We start from the raw sequence: 18708 nt of genomic DNA, 5'->3' as shown, positions 1-18708 counted from the left end.
CAGTCAGAGAAGATAGTGAAATTCTAACAATGAGCCTTCTATTTCGGATTATGACGGAGATTTCACAAGAGGAAAAGCAGCCTTCCAAGAAAACTAGTTCCCCCCCCCTTCCCCCCCCCCCCACTAGTGTGCACACTCGCACGCACGCACGCACGCACGCACGCACGCACGCATGTGCACACACACAAACACACACACACACACACACACACACACACACACACACACACACACACACACACACACACACACACACACACAAATACATAGACTTAACAAGTTCAGATTCTCTCTTCCATGCATTTTCGAAACAGGAAAAACCCCAAAGCATGGCTTGAACTTGAACTACAGTGAATAGGAGTCCAGCCGCTTGTATAGAAGCAGGCAGTACGTGACTGCAAACTGACACACACACGCGCACACACGCACACACACGCACAGTCGCGCGCACACACACACACACACACACACACACACACACACACACACACACACACACACACACACACACACACACACACACACACACACACACACACACACACACACACACACACTCCTCCTCCTCCTCCTCCTCCTCCACAAATAACACACACAGCAGCAAAGTTTGTTGAAACAGCTTAGCCATGCTTTCAATTAATTAACTGTAAAATGGGTCTCCTTGATGTGTGTTATGTTTGTTTGTGCTGGGCAAGAGTGCAAGGAATGGAACGTACTGTATTGTGCCGCACTGGAGTGATGTCAATTTGGAAAGTGGAGCTCTTAAGCCAATGTAAATTTAGAACTTGAGAACACATTGAAGTTTAAATACTGACAACTCTAGACTGCCATTGAACATTATTTCTCATTTTGTCTAGCTAACATGGGCCTTCAAGAGCAAATTCATCAATGCTCACCATGGAGATTGCCTAATTTATGCATTTATGCATTATCTGTAGATTATCTGCTTAAAGTACTTCTGAATAGCTGATATGCTTCAATGCTTTCTCTAGGACTATTAAATGTATTGATATGTAAAATCTGTGATTGTTGGACTGCTCTGGGAAAGCAATACATTTTGGGTGAGCTACTTTTATTTATTTTTTCAAATATAAATTCATTCCTTTAATACAGGAGGAATTCTCAGAAATTGTGATTTTTAGAATGCTTTCTCAAATGCACTTGTGTATGTATTAAAACCGCTAAATAAGAAAAATAATTGGCTTATCTGATTGGCCAACCCGGCCTACCTAAATATGGGAGATCAAGCTCATAGCGCGCCACCGAGTGGCACGCTACGAGCTTTTAGGTCTGCTATTTTTGAAAAATCGTGAAAATATTTATTTCAGAAAACTGGAGGATTTAGAAGGATTTTTAAAAATGTTGAGGTCAGGCCTAAATGGGTCAAATGATAAGGGACAATATCGGTGGCACCCAACTGTATAAGTGTATAAGCAAGTGGTCCCCAAGTAATTGACTTGGTGTTTACTTGGTAGAACCTCATGCTTCAGTGCTTCAATTCCAAAAGTATTTCAAGCTCAACTACCACAGAAAAGGAACAGCTCATTAAGATCCACAGACTCTGTGCTCATGTATGAAAGACATTCCCTTGTGAAGTACTGGATGAGTTCTCAGGCAGAATTCCCAGAGTTTACAGTAAAAGCAATGAAGTATGTTGTGCATTTTGCAAGTGCGTATCTCTGTGAAAGTGTTTTTTCCACACTGGCATGCATACCTGACAAATACAGGGCCCAGAATATGACATGAGACTCTGTGCCTGCAGCCTGTCCACCACTAGCCCAGAATAGACAGAATCTTTGCAGCATTTTTTTTAAATAACAATGGTCCCCAGGTTGATTCATTGTCAACCCCACCCTCCTAAACAACAGTAATATTTACAAGGTACAGTACTGGCTGTTCCTGATGGGTAAGAGTGGAACGTTTCAAGTGCTGACAGCAGCAAAATGCATTCTCTAACTTCTGTGTCGCTACACGCTTGGCACAATTTCAAATACTCTCAATGCGTGATTAGTCATGTATTGCCTGGACATTATTTATGGCCTTGAATTTCAAGTTGTGGAATACATTTAATCAGTTTATCATTTAGTTAAAGGATTTGTGTATACAGTGTGTACTTGTCTAAATGTCAGGCCTACAAAGGTCCATATCAGTGAAATGTAGGCTAGTACAGTGATTCCTAAACCTTTTCATGTCAAGGACCCCCAAATTGACACTCATTAGCCTGCGGACCCCCATTAGAAAATACATGCCAGGGACCCCCATATGAGAAGATTTTTACGGCTCTAAGCAGTGATTCTCAACCCATTTAATTTCAAGGACCCCCTGCAGTTTGACATGCATTAGTCTATGGACTCCCATTTAATGGCATTTCTATCTCTGGGACCCCCAATTTATATTGTACAATTAAACTCTGAGAGTGTACAAATGAGTTACAGACCGATAAGGGTTAATCTGGTTCCAAACTATCATTTAGCTGGGGACCCCCTGGAACTCCCTCAAGTACCCCTGGGGGTCCCCGGACCCCACTTTGGGAACCACTGGGCTAGTAGGTCTAGACTAGAGCACAGGTCCTGGCGGTACTCCTGGTGAGAGCAGGAGTGGACCTGGTGAGACATAGGAGGGGCCCGGACAGGAGGCAACCCACAGAGCCTAGTCCCTCCACATACCAGAACTGTACCTCTCTGTCCCGGCACAGTAGTTCCGGAGTGGTTCCAACGGATTGTGCGGCCCTGTCTTTCCCTAGTGGGTCTGATCGAGGGTAGCTACTGGGACGTAAGTCGGGACTTGATCACCCCGGCTGGGTCACCCGAGTGAGGGGTATGATGTTCGAGAGACCCGAAACCCTGATGACCGTGAAGGGATACATCACTGAGGATACGTCCCAGTTGCATCCAGGCCATGTATTTTTGTTCTGAGCAGTGATTTTCAACCAGTGGTCTGGGGACCTTTATGGGTCCATTTGGTTTCATTTTACACTCTCAAGAGTTACATTATTGTTAAACATCTGCATTACTTAATTTACAAGAAGTCTACATAGTTAGAGAATGTAAAATCATTGTTTTGATCAACGTTTGCCTGTTATCTCTCCTAATTGTACCACATCAATACAGCATGTAATTGTGGACAAAATCTTATCCAACAACATATTCGGAGTCTGAGAGGCAAAATCTCATCAAATGGTGGTCCATGGCTCAAATGCCAAATAAATAATGGGCCTTGATATGAAAAAGGTTGAAAACTACTGCTCTAGACTGGAGTAGGCCAAGGTAGTTTCTGTCTGACAGATAAAGAGAGGGCCTTTTGTGCAGTGCTAAGCCTAGTGTATGTGTTACAGTATGTGCCAATCAAATTCAACATATTTGATATGAGGGGTTGCATCTAAAAAAAGCAAAGTTCTTTGTTTACCCAGGGTGAATGGACTAAGCTCGACGAACTTGTTTACAGCCAGACCCTGCTCATAGAACATTTCATGTTAGGGGTTCAATGCCTTGCTCAAGGGCACTTCATCTAGCCTTGCATCATCCAGCATTCAAGTTCAAGTGTCTATCAAACGCACAACAATACAGAGAGTAGAGGTCATTGCTGCTGGTAATGAAAGGCTTGCACTTTGAGCATTCCTCAACAGTGAAAGAAAAAGATAACCACACTACAGCCAGTATGTCAAAGTCATAGTTAGAAATGTACAGGACATCCAGGTGGTAGAGAGGCAAACAAACACAATTAGCAATGTCTGCGCGTGGGAAACCAGCAGGGGATTGTATCCTTGTATCCGCGGTACTGTACCAGACACTCCTGGTGGGTCAGAGCGCCTGCTCAGCAGGGAGGGGAACTGGGGAATATCGCATGAACCCCCACACACTCTCACTCTCCTGGTGAAACACCTCACTGTCATGGGAGAAGGGCCGGTTGGCGCGTCTAATGATTACTAGAGGAGATTTTCTTTTACTTTTTTTCCAAGGGTATTTTTTCATTCACTTTTATTTTTATATAGCACATTTCTCACCTCTGGGGGATTCAGCATGGAGAATGGAGCATGGCTCCACCATCATTTAAATTGTGTTGAAACATACCCATTGAAGTACATTTCAGGCCTGTGTCCGCATTCTAATGACTTTGCAAGTGGTGTGGATTATAATTCCAATAAGCATTGAAAAGGGGTCTTAAATGTAACTTGCTGAAATGCACATACACCTGATTATGGCTTAATTTGCCAAGCATTTCATGGTGAGTGCAGCAAAAGCTTTACACCAAGCTCTAATTAGACAATTACAGGGGTAACTCTCTGGAAGAGTGATGGATGGAGACAGAATATGCATGTGGTAACTAAAAATCATGGACGATGGCATGTTTAATACACTACTTTGATGATTGCGGAATTGTTTCAAAACCTTTTAACTCCATTGGACCCTCAAACTGTCTGATAAATCTACTAACTCCACCACCTCTCTCCTTCTCATGCAAGTAATTGACAATGGCCCGGTTTCCCAAAGGACACCTCTTACACCATGGTGTAAGAGGTATGATGTTGCACATGCTCAGTTGCCCTCTAGGCCGTACATGAAGCCTGTGTGCGGCCTAATTGGCTGCATGGCAGCCAATCAAACACTATGTCCTTTTTTGGGAAACACTGTCAAACACAACAACATAGAAATACACAACCTAGACTAGAGCACAGCCATACCTGTCGTCATTGCGCACGTAAGGCCTCCTGCATGAATACACAGACCTGTTTCCCTAAAGCCTCTTTAGCCTACACACACCTGTTGACATGTGGCAGTATTAAAACCATTCGCAGAGAAATGTGTGGTGCGAGTGGTGACTTTCTTCATCTCATTTAAATATAAAAACGTTGAAATTAAGGCCTACTTCAGCATCAAAGAAATTAAATTGAATTACATTTTTTTAAGAGTGAAGAGAGCCTACTGTCAGCTGTCCAGCAGTCCAAATATTATTAAATTAATTTTCAGAATGGTAGACCTGAGGCCTACCATACGGCCTGAGGCCTACCATACGGCCTGAGGCCTACCATTGCGTGGCACATCTATGCACGGAATGTCTATGTTCACAGGCTTCATGTGCGGCCTAGAGGGCAACTGAGCATGTGCAACACCATACCTCTTACACCATGGTGAAAGAGGTGTCCTTTGGGAAACCGGGCCAATGGCCAAAGAAATGTTGTGTTGCACGTAGCTTGAACACACCCCTCTAGGCCGCACACAGAAGCCTGTGTGCGGCCTAATTGGCTGCATGGCAGCCAATCAGACACTATGTCCTTTTTTGGGAAACACTGTCAAACACAACAACATAGAAATAGACAACCTAGACTAGAGCACAGCTATACATGTCCTCATTGCACACGTAAGGCCTCCTGCATGAATACATTTAGAAGCAAACCTGTTTCCCTAAAGCCTCTTTAGCCTACACACACCTGTCCACACCTGTCGACATGTGGCAGTAGTAAAACCAACAATTTAAGAGTGAAGTGATGTCGGCAAGGTAAATGTAGGCCTATATAAAAACACTACTGTCCCATTGTGCAAGTGAATTAAATGGAATAACATTCGATTGTGGGTTAATATATATGGGCCTACACAAGGAGGTTAAATGGGAGGCTATTGTGCAGTCAAAGTTACCAATACAAGCTAGTTAATTCAGCATTCTTTTATTGACCGGTCAGGCCGGTATGGTAGGCCTGAGGCCTTCTATACCAGGCCTCAGGCCTACCATTGCGTGGCACATCTATGCACGGAATATCTATGTTCACAGTGAAAGGGGGTGTTGCTGAGAAGAACCACACGCCCTCACTATGCATATTTCCTTTGGGAAACTCAGACAAATCTAAAGTCACAACACCAACCTTTATGAGGTAGTATTGCATTGTTTAAAAAATATAAGGTTTTCTTAATTTCCTTAAAGGTATATTCAGTGATTTGACTTAATTCAAATATCACTTTTTTTCCTGGATAATCCTCCCTACTATAGAGTGTGCTGACCATATAAGGAGTTCCTCCCTGTCCTCAGTGAGCCCCTGGGGTAAAAAACCCTAGTTTCAGTTTTGGTGACGGGTGGCAAAGCCTTCATTCAATCAGGATGAGAGGGGCCTTCCTCCAATCATGATCGAGCCTTGGTGCACATGCTGTTGGCCTGTTGCACTTCCCCCCACTGTAGAGCGTGCATGTGCACATTTTGTTACCGGGGCGGACCGGGTGGCTTTCCAAATCACCCAAATCACTGAATGCTCCTTTAAAAATTTATATTTTTAATTTCCTGAAAAATGAACATTTTGGAGTTATGAGGTTTCCTCCGGACAGAAACGATATGTATTTAGTCTCTCATCTGAATAGTTGTCCTTGGAAAGTGCATCCCACGCCACCGGTGTACGCCACCGGTGTACGCCACCGGTGTCAAAGCAATGGCATTATGACATTTCAACGTCACCACTAATGGGTTTAGGGCCATTTTCATAAGAGCTGTACGCAGACAAACCACTCACCATCTGGCCTTCAGTGTATCTGGAATAAACCTGTACAAAACAAAAATGCCATTGAACAGTGGGTGTGAAAAGTTAAATTCACATGTGAAGAGAGTGCTCTCATCTAAATGAGCAGCAAGGGAGGGAAAATAAGAGAAAAATGTTGTGTGTTACAGTTAATGTGTTTGCGCATGTGGATGTGTTGTGTTAGTATTTGGGGGTGGAGTTGTGTGTGCTCACTGCTCATGAAATGAAATGAGATGAAATGGGTAAGTGGTGCAATGGTGTAAGTGTAAGTTAATCATCAGGGGTAGGCAACCTCAGGCACGGGTGCCAACATTGGCACAGGGGAGGGTGGTCACTGGCACACTGGCATAAGTGTGTGAGAGAGATCTTTTATTTTAATATTAAGAAGTATTCAAAAAAGTTTAGTCTGTGAAATGAAGTCCACTCGCATATAAATTACACCCTGCACATAATTCTACATTCACTCAAACTCTGGGCTCTGAGTCTGTGTGAAAGTTATGTACAGCCTATGGACAATCAAAATCAGATGGAAATATTACATTTTGATGTGGTGACATAATTCAACTTTATGTTGATACGGCACACTGATTATCAAGAAAATGAAAACATGGCACTTCATGTAAAAAAGGTTGCAGACCCCTGAGTTAATGCATTCATTCATATACAGTAAAAGTGCTAATTTAGCTATAAGTGACAGTCCATTTTTAGCTGTGACCACAGAGCTAGTATAAGTGTAATGCCTGGAATTCGAACACGTGTGAAAGTCCATTATCTTACACTAGACCAAAGGGATATCCCTATGGTCCGGGGGATGATATTAGACTTTCGAGGCCATCAGGCTGAGGCTCTGAGCCAATGGACATGTAGAGGTAGACGCCTGTTCCGGCTCTGGGGCGTCTGCATCTCAACGGGAGGCAATGGCGATGCGTGATTGCATTGGCAAGCTTTCCCGAGATTCCTTGTGAAGCATAGCGGACGGACGGAAGGGGACGTTGGGACGTTCGGTAGGCCAATCAGAGGCGCGACTCCCTCTTTCCCAGCAGCACTTGCCTTCAAGATTCCACTTGACTTCCTCCTCCCGTTGGAGACAGGTCTCTCCAATGAACTGCAGTGGCCAATGAGGCATCTACATGTATATTTTTACCAGCTGTGAAGCAGGCTGGTCTACTTTCTATAGGTTGGTATTGTGGCAACTTATCAATTCATTGGCTGCCGTAGTTACCCTATGGGATAGTATTGCAATGGGATAGTATTGCATTGCAGCCAGAAAGTTGCAACAACAACCCACTAGTTTTTAATACGTCGCACGCCAATGTTATAATCCAAGGGATTCTTATGTCAAGTTTCAAGTACAACACGCAAGCTAACCCAGGTAAAGTAATGCGAAGCAGACACGTGTGTGTGTGTGTGTGTGTGTGTGTGTGTGTGTGTGTGTGTGTGTGTGTGTGTGTGTGTGTGTGTGTGTGTGTGTGTGTGTGTGTGTGTGTGTGTGTGTGTGTGTGTGTGTGTGTGTGCCTGCATATTTCCACATGCTGAAAATAGCCGATCTACAAGCTCACAACGTATTGCGGAAGCGACGTTCTGAGCTTGCAGATCAGCTATACTTTCAGCACGCAACACGTTGTACAGCAGTCACCTGGACAGATCCTGACAGATAGACAGATGGACAGATAGACACAGATATTTCCATCAGCACATCTGCTATATCTGCAGATATAATAACAACGCAGCTGGTAATTAATTGATGTTCATCAATTCTTGTTTTAATATCTATGTCTGAGCCACTCTGCTACACTCACCCCCATTTTGACCTCCTCCCACAGGGAAGCCCGATCCGGGTCACGGCACCATTGTAACGCCCGGGATTCAAAACCGGGTCTCCCACGTGAAAGTATATTATCTTAACCACTAGACCAAAGGGATATCCCTATAGATATTTGACTTTTGAGGCCATCAGGCTGAGGCTCTGAGCCACTCTGCTACACTAGCCACTCAGTCGGTCTGTCGGTCAGTCTGCTGGTCCAACATTTTCAAGTCTAAATCATAAACTGGTCCTTGCCAACTTATCACCCATGAGACAAGACTGAGCTTCTCTTCTTCCCAGCTAAGTCCATGTCAAACTAGGGGGTTTTCATGATTCTGAATCCATTCCAAGTATTAGTTTTGCACAAAAACACTCCTTGGGCTAAAAACAGCCATAGCCTTGCCCAAATGTGCCCAAAATGTGCTGACCTCATCACATTTGTGCTGATCCCATCACATTTGTCATGACGGCTATGGCCATTTTTAGCCCAAGGAGTGTTTTTTGTGCAGAACTAATGTTTGGAATGGATTTAGAATCATGAAACCCCCCTAGTTTGACATCAACTACTTACATGCTACTTAAAGCATATAAGGAAAGTTTGACATTTTTGCCTTATATTGGATGTTAATGGTAGGGTCACAAGAAACCCCTATAAAAAAAGTGCTCAATACTGACAGCCGGTCAGCAAGTGGATTCATGAATGTTTGTATATAGACAATATTTTAGGCCAATAAAAAAGACTATACCAAATTTCCCACCCCACACAATCCTGTAGGTTTACACTCTTCTATAACATTTGACGAATTCAACCCTTCCTCACCCAGGAGTCAGCCCAGCTCCTTATCCAGACAATGTCAGTCATGTCAAAACTTGACTATTGTAACTCCCTCCTTACTGGCCTACCGGCATGCACACTTAAGCCTCTCCAATTGATCCAAAATGCTGCAGCTCGCTTGGTCTTCTCACATGTTTCCCCCTTCTCTCCCCCTTCTCCGCTCCCTCCATTGGCTCCCGGTCGCTGCCAAAAACTCTGATGCTGGCATTCAAAGCAACCAAAGGTACTGTATGGCACCCCCATATCTGGCAAGTCTGATCGAACCCTACTCAGATCAGCCAACACAGGGAAGCTGGAAGTACCTTCACTAAAAACACAGGGGCAATGCTCCACATGTCCCAAACTCTTCTCCCTTCTGGCTCCAAAACTATTGAATGCACTTATGCACTTCCCATTGCAATCAGAACTGCAGACTCACTCCCAATGTTCCGGTGAAGTCTGAAAGCCCACCTCGTAGCACTTGCCGTAGCACTTGCCCTAGCCCTGACGTCCCTACAGGCGTATGCAAAGGCTCAATTTATGTAACTTAGATAGCATGGTATGTAGACATAGCACTATATAGTATATGCATAGTTTCATTATCTAGATATTCCACTGTTCTTATCTTACGTATGATTCATCATTCATGATGACTTTTTATGATGTATTACAATGTTTTGTTATTGCTTACTGTAAATCATTCTGGAGCGCTAAGAGCGTCTGCTAAATGCCTAAATTGTAAATTGTAATCACGACATGATTGTTGCAATGTTGCATGCTCACATTCACACTTGAGTCTCTAGATCTCTGCTGTATATTATTTCCAGACTGATCGGGAATCTGATCTGATGTGCTTTCAGGAAGCACACCAAAATGTACACAACATTTGGGAGAAAGGACAAATCCTGTTCTATTCCATGCAGGAAGTTGTGGTGCTGTCGATGAATGCTTAATGAGCATTTGGCTGAAACATCACAACGGGGAGTGAATATCCCTGGATTCACCAGCTACTACATCTCAGTCAAGCTGAGTTGTACAATGAAAGAGGTTCAACCCCTTTCTCTGTATTAACACTGCAGAGGCTAGATAGAATAAAGAACCAACCACAGCCAATTGCTCTGGGCTACTCAACCAACCAGCAACAGCCCATTCCCTCCCACTCTGAGTGGCAGAGAGAGAGAGAGAGAGGGCATTCACATATTTTATCATTCCCAAATGCTTATTGACACCTCTCGCATGAGCATTAAGTACAGTAACCCTTTCATTCATCTACTGCAGGGGTGCCCAAATAGGTAGATCGCGATCTAGATCACAAAGGCTGTGCAGGTAGATTGCATGACATTCCCCTAAAGAATATTTTAAAAATATATATTTTTTGCATCTGCCACTTGAATTAAAATTATTTTTAACCCATGTCTAACCAATGACTAGTCTAAACTAAGTATGCACCCCATCAAACCCACAATGCACAATCAAGAGCGTTGCTGTGCACAAACGTCGGTAGCATTACAAATTAAATACAAAAAACGCTACCTATTCCATGACTATTTTCAGCAATGGTATTCGGTGGGTAGATCTTGTTGAGCTGGTCATTTTTAAAGTAGCTCTCAAATCAAAAAAGCGTGGGCACCCCTGATCTACTGTGATGGTAGGCTACTTAGCCATTAGGGTAATGTGGGAATGACACTCCCCATGCCTATGCTGGCAATAATGTTAGTTAGAACATGTAACACTTTATTTTACTTTGAGCCATATGTCAAATCGACCGGCTTCATCAGGAATCGTGTGCTCGTATTTTTCTAAGAGAAATGTTGTATAATTGAATTGATATTAATTTATTCATTATATAATTATGCATTACATTTCCCCATTGACATGAATGGGAAAATGCAAAAACTCACATTCAAGTGTTTTTGTCTCCACCAGGCCGAAGGCATGGGGAGAGAGTATGTTTTGCACTCCGTCCGTCCGTGTGTCCGTCCGTCCGTCCGTCCGTCCGTCTGTGATCAGCTAATCTCCGGCACCGTTAACCCGGTCGATGCCAAATTTTGCACACACACTCCCTGGATGCCAACGATGAACCAGAACCCAAAATTTCCAGAACGGCCTGTTATAGCGCCACCAGGAGGCCGCTTTGTGCAAAACAAGTTTTTGGACAGTACACCTACAGATTTTGTCCAAACATCACGCAAATTGGTACACAGTCTCTCTAGAGCCATTCAACAAAACGAGTCTTTCAGATTTCTCAGACTCCATCCTGATTGGCTAAGATTGGCTTCCAAATCAAGCAGGAGTGCTCAGTTTCAAACAAAATGCTGCAAATCATGAACACATCGTGTGATTTCCGTGAAATTGTGCACGCACATTCCCACTAGGCCGAGGAAGAAATGCCACATGAACATTTTCAACTCAGCCTCATGGTGGCGCTATAACTGGCAGAAAAGTGTTTTTACCTCTAACTGCACGGATCTGTGGATAACTTTGTATGCCAACTCCCTAGAGGCCAAGGAAAAACCTTTGCCTGGAATTTTTCACATCTGCTCTTTATAGCGCCACCAGGAGGCCGACATATGTAAAACACATTTTCTAATATTACTCCTTCAGATTTTATCCAAATTTCACGCAAATCGGTACACATGCTCTCCATAGTCATGTGATCAAGACATTGTAATTGGCTGGCAAGATTAGTGGGAGGGGCCTATATAAGCAATTACGGCAACCACACTTTTCTAGTCAATTACGGCAACCACACTTTTCTAGTTCAGCAATGTACTGGTACTATAGTCTCCAAGGAAAAAGCATTTGAGTCAGTCACTCACCACTCTCATGATGAAGACGTTACATCACTGGTTGACTGTCCAGTTGTCCCATGAACAAAGGCAATCCAAACACCTGTGTAGATTTAGATTAGTTTAGTCATGTCATCTATATATACAAGTGAGAAGTTGTACCCAACCCAGGAAAAGGGACCCAAAGTCACACACTGCATACATCACTGACACGTCACTGACACACTGCAACACACTACACTCACACGGCAGTCACGTCACACACTTACCCTCCGCGTCGTTCGGCCGCTATCTCCTCATATCGCGCCGAACGCCGCCCCTCAACACCAACCGCGGAACATCACTCATTGCACTGACACCAACGTTGCCTCCCTTCCACACCCACGCCGGCATTGTATCTCTTCACAACAAACTATATCTCCCCAAGCACCCACACCCCCGCACGCACACACTCACATGTTGCCAGGTCTATTAAAACAAGCCCAGAAAAAATGCCATTCAACACGCTACTTACAACTCGCTTACAATTCGCGGACCTGGCAACACTGCATCCCGTGATTCCCCTCTTTTCATTGGCTGCACCGCCAACATTGATGCCACTATGTAAACAACACCGCAAACCCTGACTTCCTACAGCCTACAGCCTATACTTACACACACTACCACTCGCTTACAATACGTGGACCTGGCAACACTACATCACCCCTTCCCAATGGCTCACAACCCCACCACGTGACCCAGTGGCGGCCGGTCCATAGGGGGCGCTGGTGCGCCGCACCACCATGCACAACCCCTGAATAAAACGTGAATAAGAATGACGGAGAAATGACATCTGCAGCCTGTAATTTATTTAAAATTAGCAATCCAGAAACGTCAATATTATATAATATAAGGAACCACTAACCAAAGGCAGTGATTACAAGTTGTATTATGCTGCCACGTTGTATTCTGCTGCCATGAAATGTCACATGTTGTTTACGTTGTGTGACGTTTCTGATTGGTTACTGAGTGTCACATGTTGCTGCGCGTTCATCTGGAGCATAGATATATACAAACACTAGATGGCTCAAGGCGGAGTTTCTGACGTCGTTCACCCGCCAGCCATCTTACTTCGGGCCTACAGTACAGTATGTTCAATGGCAGCTCAAACAGAAACAGTCATAACTCGCTCAAATCTTGACGGATTTACAAACGGGTTGGTTTATTACAAACGTTGTCAACGTGGCTATGATTCAGACTTCAATACAAACGATAGAAAGCCACTGGGTCGAAAAATGTGTGCGATCAATGTTATTCACACCACAAACCACTTGGGGGCAGCATAAACATCACAACACAGTTTGACATATAGTTTAACACACAGTCAACACAGACGCTAGAAAAACATGAATGATGAGCCACATGGAGCCAGGTAAAGATAATAATTAATTTTCATAATGGAACAACAAGACAATGACAAAAAAAAAATGTAGCCTCAATCTACATGGAAAATGCAGTGAAATTAGCCATGTTTGGCAATGCCATGTTTATTTTGTATTTTTAAAAGCCTTCCATTGAATGTGATGATACCTATAGTGCATGTTTTCTTGATATTTTCATAGCGCCCTCTCTAGGACAAAAGTCACCAGCCGCCACTGACGTGACCCACGTGTTTTTCGTGATACCTTTCACACTTCCGGAAACACTACCGGAAGTTACACAGTACACACACACACACACGCGTGCACACACACACAGTGTACAGCCTGCCGGAAACCAAACGTAGAAGAAGAACAACAACAACACAGGTTCTACACTGATTCTAACTTGGACGGAGAGCACCGCGATTACATACACAGTTACAATAATGCAAACACGACCGTGTCGACACCTGACGTCGTACAATCAGGACGAACCGAGGCGCATATATGGATAAGAACAACAACACTACACGCGCGCGCGCGCAAGCGCAGCAGCACAAAACAGCTACATACAACGCGTGTCACTGTGGACTTCTGTATCTGGGGACTTCTGTATCGCAACGCGGGGCAACGCAACTCTGGGATGAGCGGGCCGAAGGCCCGCGAAATTCTAGTGTGTATACATGTGTATAAAATTGCAGATGAATATTTAATATATTATCCAGGAATTTACATTTAGGCCTATAACAACAATCCCTCAAGTAAATTCCCAACTATTTTTCATTGTCCAGCCATATCTAGGTTTCACCTATAGCCTTGTTCAAGTTTATAGTGGACCTTTCAAAGACTTATTAAATTTAAGTAAATTAATTTAACGGTATAGCATTGATATTGATATAGACCTATACTATAGTGGCATTTATATGTGGGGGAAGGTTAGCCCCTAGGGATTTTAATTTCAAGAATCGAAGTAGGCCTATATCAAAATGGAAACTCAACCTATCGTATCGTTTGTTTTTGGATCGTATCGTTTTGAAATGCAAATAATCAGTATCGAATCATTTTGCAATGCAAATAATCAATTGTATCAATACTAAGCACTTGTGCTTTGTATTTAGCAATTTTTAAATAAAAAAGAGGGTTTAATTACTTTTCCATTCCATATTGCTATACTTGGTCTATCGATAAATAGCCTATGTGTATTCTCTGTGTTCATGTCAAGGTGCAGGTTTGTCCATAATATGTTCAAATATAATGTCCATGTATTTGCCAGAGAATCACTGGGTGACGGCAGACTGCTGGGCGAGTGCTGGCGCTTTGGCATGCATGGGGGTCAGATCAACATGGAATGAATTCTGTACTGGCCATATATGGAGCGTGTCTTGAGTGTACAGGGTTTGATGAGGTCAGATCAACATGTCAGTCATAGTTTTACTGAGGTTAAGGTTAGGAATAAGGTTAGGTTTAACCGTTTAAGCAAATTTTACTTAGGTTACTTTAGGAATTAATACCAGCAGTTCCGCCGGCTGTACGCCCGGGGCGAGTTGTTAAAGGGGCCCCATAGCCCCAATATGGGCGAAGGGACTGACGTCCCATATGGATGATGCCTAGTATTTGGTATAGCTATTACCAATACTGAAGATAAGAAACAAATGTCATAGGAATTCAATTATATTAGCTTATCTAGGATGAAATACATACACCTAATACAAGTCGAATTAAAATTACTATAATGAATTTAACAGTCCTATTAAATAATGTTGGAAGATGATATCACTGAGTTGAGTCCATATTTTATTTGGGTGATGTAAATAGAGTATAGGTGCCAAACGACTCAATGGGTGTGACTGTGTTGAAATTGAAAACGACAACCTTTTAGGATTGATTGATTGATTGATTGATTGATTGATTGAAGTATACAGATTGGAGAATTACAGTACATTTCAACTAAGCACAGCCTAATGCAAAACGGTTAACTGTGCTACACCATAACGCATATTTGTTTACAATAGGGTCATGATGTTCAATTCATCATAACATTTAGAGACGTACAAATATATAGGCCTACACCAGGGGTGCCCACACATTTATGACGTGAGATCTACTTTCAAAATGACCAGCTCAACAAGATCTACCCACTGAAAAAATAAGTGTACCATTGCTGAAAATAGTTTAAATATATAATGTATACCTGGGGGGGCTTTGGAATAGGGACATAACCCAAGGACATTATATGACAGGCAGTTTCTGCTGTCAAAATATGTCTCCCCCCCCCCCCCCCCCCCCCCCCCGTATTTAACTTAAACGCCCAATGCATTCCTACTGACTTGTTTTGCATAATTGCCCCAAACCTGCGATGAAAAGCACCTTCCGACTGCGCTGCTGGATTTAAGTTTCTAGAGCTCCCAACATCTCGCATAGCCTGGCCCTATTTGGAATATGGTAGACTATTGTTTTTTTGCTTTTCTGGCCTATTGTCTGCTTTTAAAAATACAACAACAATTCAATTTGTTTATATATTTTTTTAAATGTCTCTTACCGTAGAGCCGTTGGCATAAAAAAGTCTCATCAAAAGTTAGGCTATCCTTTCTCTCGATGTTCGCCGTGTGGAACTTGAATTGAAGTTGGCCTATTGCACAGACCAAACTATTGATTTGTGATGCGTCATAAATTGAGCATATATTAAGGCCCTATGGCACATTGATAAAGTTGTAGTCTAGTTGTAGGCTATACAGTCACAGTGACTAAATATGCTGGCATGTGTCTCGGTTCTCCCGGCGCCTCTGCAGAAATGCCTGAAACTATTTTGACTGACAGCAAATACTGCACGTTAACAACTATGGCAAGTCAAGTCTCGAGAGAGGGTTCGTCCCTGTATTTATAAGCTGTCAACAGAGGTCAATCCAAGTGCGACGACTTTGAACTCGAAGACGATTCTAAATAGTCAGTGGGACCGTGTTCATTCATCTATGACAGATTCATCATTTAAATGATATACATTTGTCTACATTGATTGTAGCAATGTAGCTCTACATTGATTGATTGATTGATTGATTTCGGTCCTAGCCTATACTCTTCTGTGCGTAAAATCCTCATTATTGTTTCCTTCCCTTTGCAATTTGCATTCATGACACACACGATGTGACGGTAGGCTACATCAGTTGTAGGCTAGACTTACATTTATCTAGCCTATATTGTTGCAATTGAAACAACCTTATTGTCGAATATGTTTATATATTTTGGACAAAATAGCCAATTTTGGATGCGGACACCTGGGCACCTCAATGTGTGTGTGTGTGTGTGTGTGTGTGTGAGACCACCTTATGTACCTTATGTCCATCCATTCATCCATCTTCAACCGCTTATCCGTAGTCAGGTCGCGGGGGCAACAGCTCCACCAGAGTGTTCCAGACTCCCCGATCTCCAGAGCAACATTAGTGACTTCCTCCTGGGGGATCCCGAGACATTCCAATGCCAGTGAGTCGATGTGTTTCCTCCAACTGCGCATTGGTCTGCCCCGTTGTCTCCTCCCAGTGGGACGTGCCTCAAGGACCTCCCTAGTGAGACGCCCGAGAGGCATCCTAACCAGATGCCCGAGCTAGCTCCTTTCCAGGCGAAGAAGCAGCGACTCTACTCCGTACCTTATGTACCTTGTAGCAATGTCAAATGTACACTAACATAAATTGATGTATGATGACAAGAGCGCCCCTCATTTCACGGGTGTGATTTTTAATAAGGTAACCATAATGAATAGTGTACTGGATTTAGAGTTACTCTAGTACTGAATCCCCCCTTGTGTTTTTCATGAATAAGGTAAATGGAAAACTGGACGTCTGGAATATACCCCGGCTCGGGGTATAAAGCATGCAGGCTAGCCATGGGGTATATTTTGGGCTGTTACACCTGTCCCTGCAAAGGTCTGCATGATCCACCTATCATATAGGTGAAGGTGAGTATGGATGCCTCAGAAGAGTAAAGGCCTGGACAGAGTCTGTTTTGTGCCTTGCGTGGGGGAGTCAAACGCACACAAAAAAACGCAAGTTTATTTTAATCCTTATAATCTTATATAGTCCTTCCGTCGCTAGTGTAGGCTTGCATCGGTCTATAATCACTATTAATGTGCAAGCATCTACTCGTCCACTAGATGGCAGCTACGACAGATTTTGGATCATTGTACAAACTACTGCTTCTACTGCGGTCGATTACGTTCGACTCTGCAAGGCACTTAACAAGTCTGTGATCAATGATAATTTCAATCAGGGTCTTTGACCCCAATCCCCACCCACCAGACTTTGTAGCCTACTTGTTGGAAAGCAGCAGACCACCCTGATCCACTGATGAAGACAGAGAAGGTGTGGTGATGAGCATGAGGATATAATATTCACAACAGTGCAGAAGTAGAAGTTCAAGGAGCTAATGCCTGAAAGCCTTCCAGTTGTAATCTGTGGGACCCCCCCCCCCCCCCCCATTTATATAGTGAAATTAAATTACATTTTAAAAACCACCACATTAACATACTGCACAGTGGGGATGTACTGCATAATGTCTGTTATGAAGAGTAACTGACAATGTCTAGATTCAAGTGCTTATACCTGTATTAATTTGGAGTTATACTGAAGTCCCTCCTACTGTACAGTATATGACACTGTTCTCTCACTGCTGTATATAAACATTCATGGTCTTTCAAGAACTTCATTGCACCATTTCTGTCTGAAAACCCCCAGATGTGTGATTTTATATAGCACTTGCCACTACAGTGTTAACATACCAAGGACACATGGCTAATAAGTAAATTCTATACAGAAGTAATGCTACTCAGTCAACACACAGTAACAGTTAGTATTATAAACACAATGCTTTTCACACTCAAATTGTACTGCCTTGCTTGTTCACAGGACTCACATTAGATTCTAAGAAAAATAATTGGCAATTATTTTAATAGTAGGCTGGATACACATGGTAAACACTAGCAGCAGCATCTCAAGAACCAGCAGTGAACAATGGACCAAAAAACTCACTCTGAGACAGGTTGGAACTCTACTAGGAGAAAGCTCATTGTCACCCTTACGCCATAGCTCTGCTCTGCAGTGACCTGTAAACTTGACCTTGGGTTATGTTTTTGTGTGTGGAATGAAACACTTCAGGGTTGCACTTGCAAGCAATAGATGGGGTCAGGTGACAAATACCTTGTTGATAGAAGAAGATGGTGGTATGGAAAATGTCTGTTTAATCCAAATGGAAAACTCAATTGAAGTGTGGAGACAAATACTTTCTTGCAATTTCTTCTGTCACATGAACAGTGCAAGTCAAGGTTTTTATTTTGACCTCTGCCCAGTCCTATAGCTACAATAGAGGATCTCCTATTGGCACAAGGAGAGAGTATAGATACAATATAGGGTTGC

At 43.1% G+C, this 18708-nt stretch overlaps 1 protein-coding gene across 1 annotated transcript in view; it reads right to left on the bottom strand.

Annotated features, from left to right (window-relative positions):
- Positions 1 to 11993, bottom strand: part of LOC306939393 (neural cell adhesion molecule L1-like protein) — a 91688-nt gene extending 79695 nt beyond the window's left edge. The window contains exon 1 of the mRNA XM_079523980.1: positions 11940 to 11993. The gene's annotated coding sequence lies outside the window, so the exon portion shown is untranslated. The remainder of the gene's footprint in view (positions 1 to 11939) is intronic.
- Between the last annotated feature and the right edge of the window lie 6715 nt (positions 11994 to 18708).

This window comes from Electrona antarctica, assembly GCF_951216825.1.
Source record: "Electrona antarctica genome assembly, chromosome: 2".
Taxonomy (NCBI): domain Eukaryota; kingdom Metazoa; phylum Chordata; class Actinopteri; order Myctophiformes; family Myctophidae; genus Electrona; species Electrona antarctica.
The sequence above is the reverse complement of the archived record's forward strand: the minus strand, read 5'-3'. Positions and strand labels throughout refer to the sequence as shown.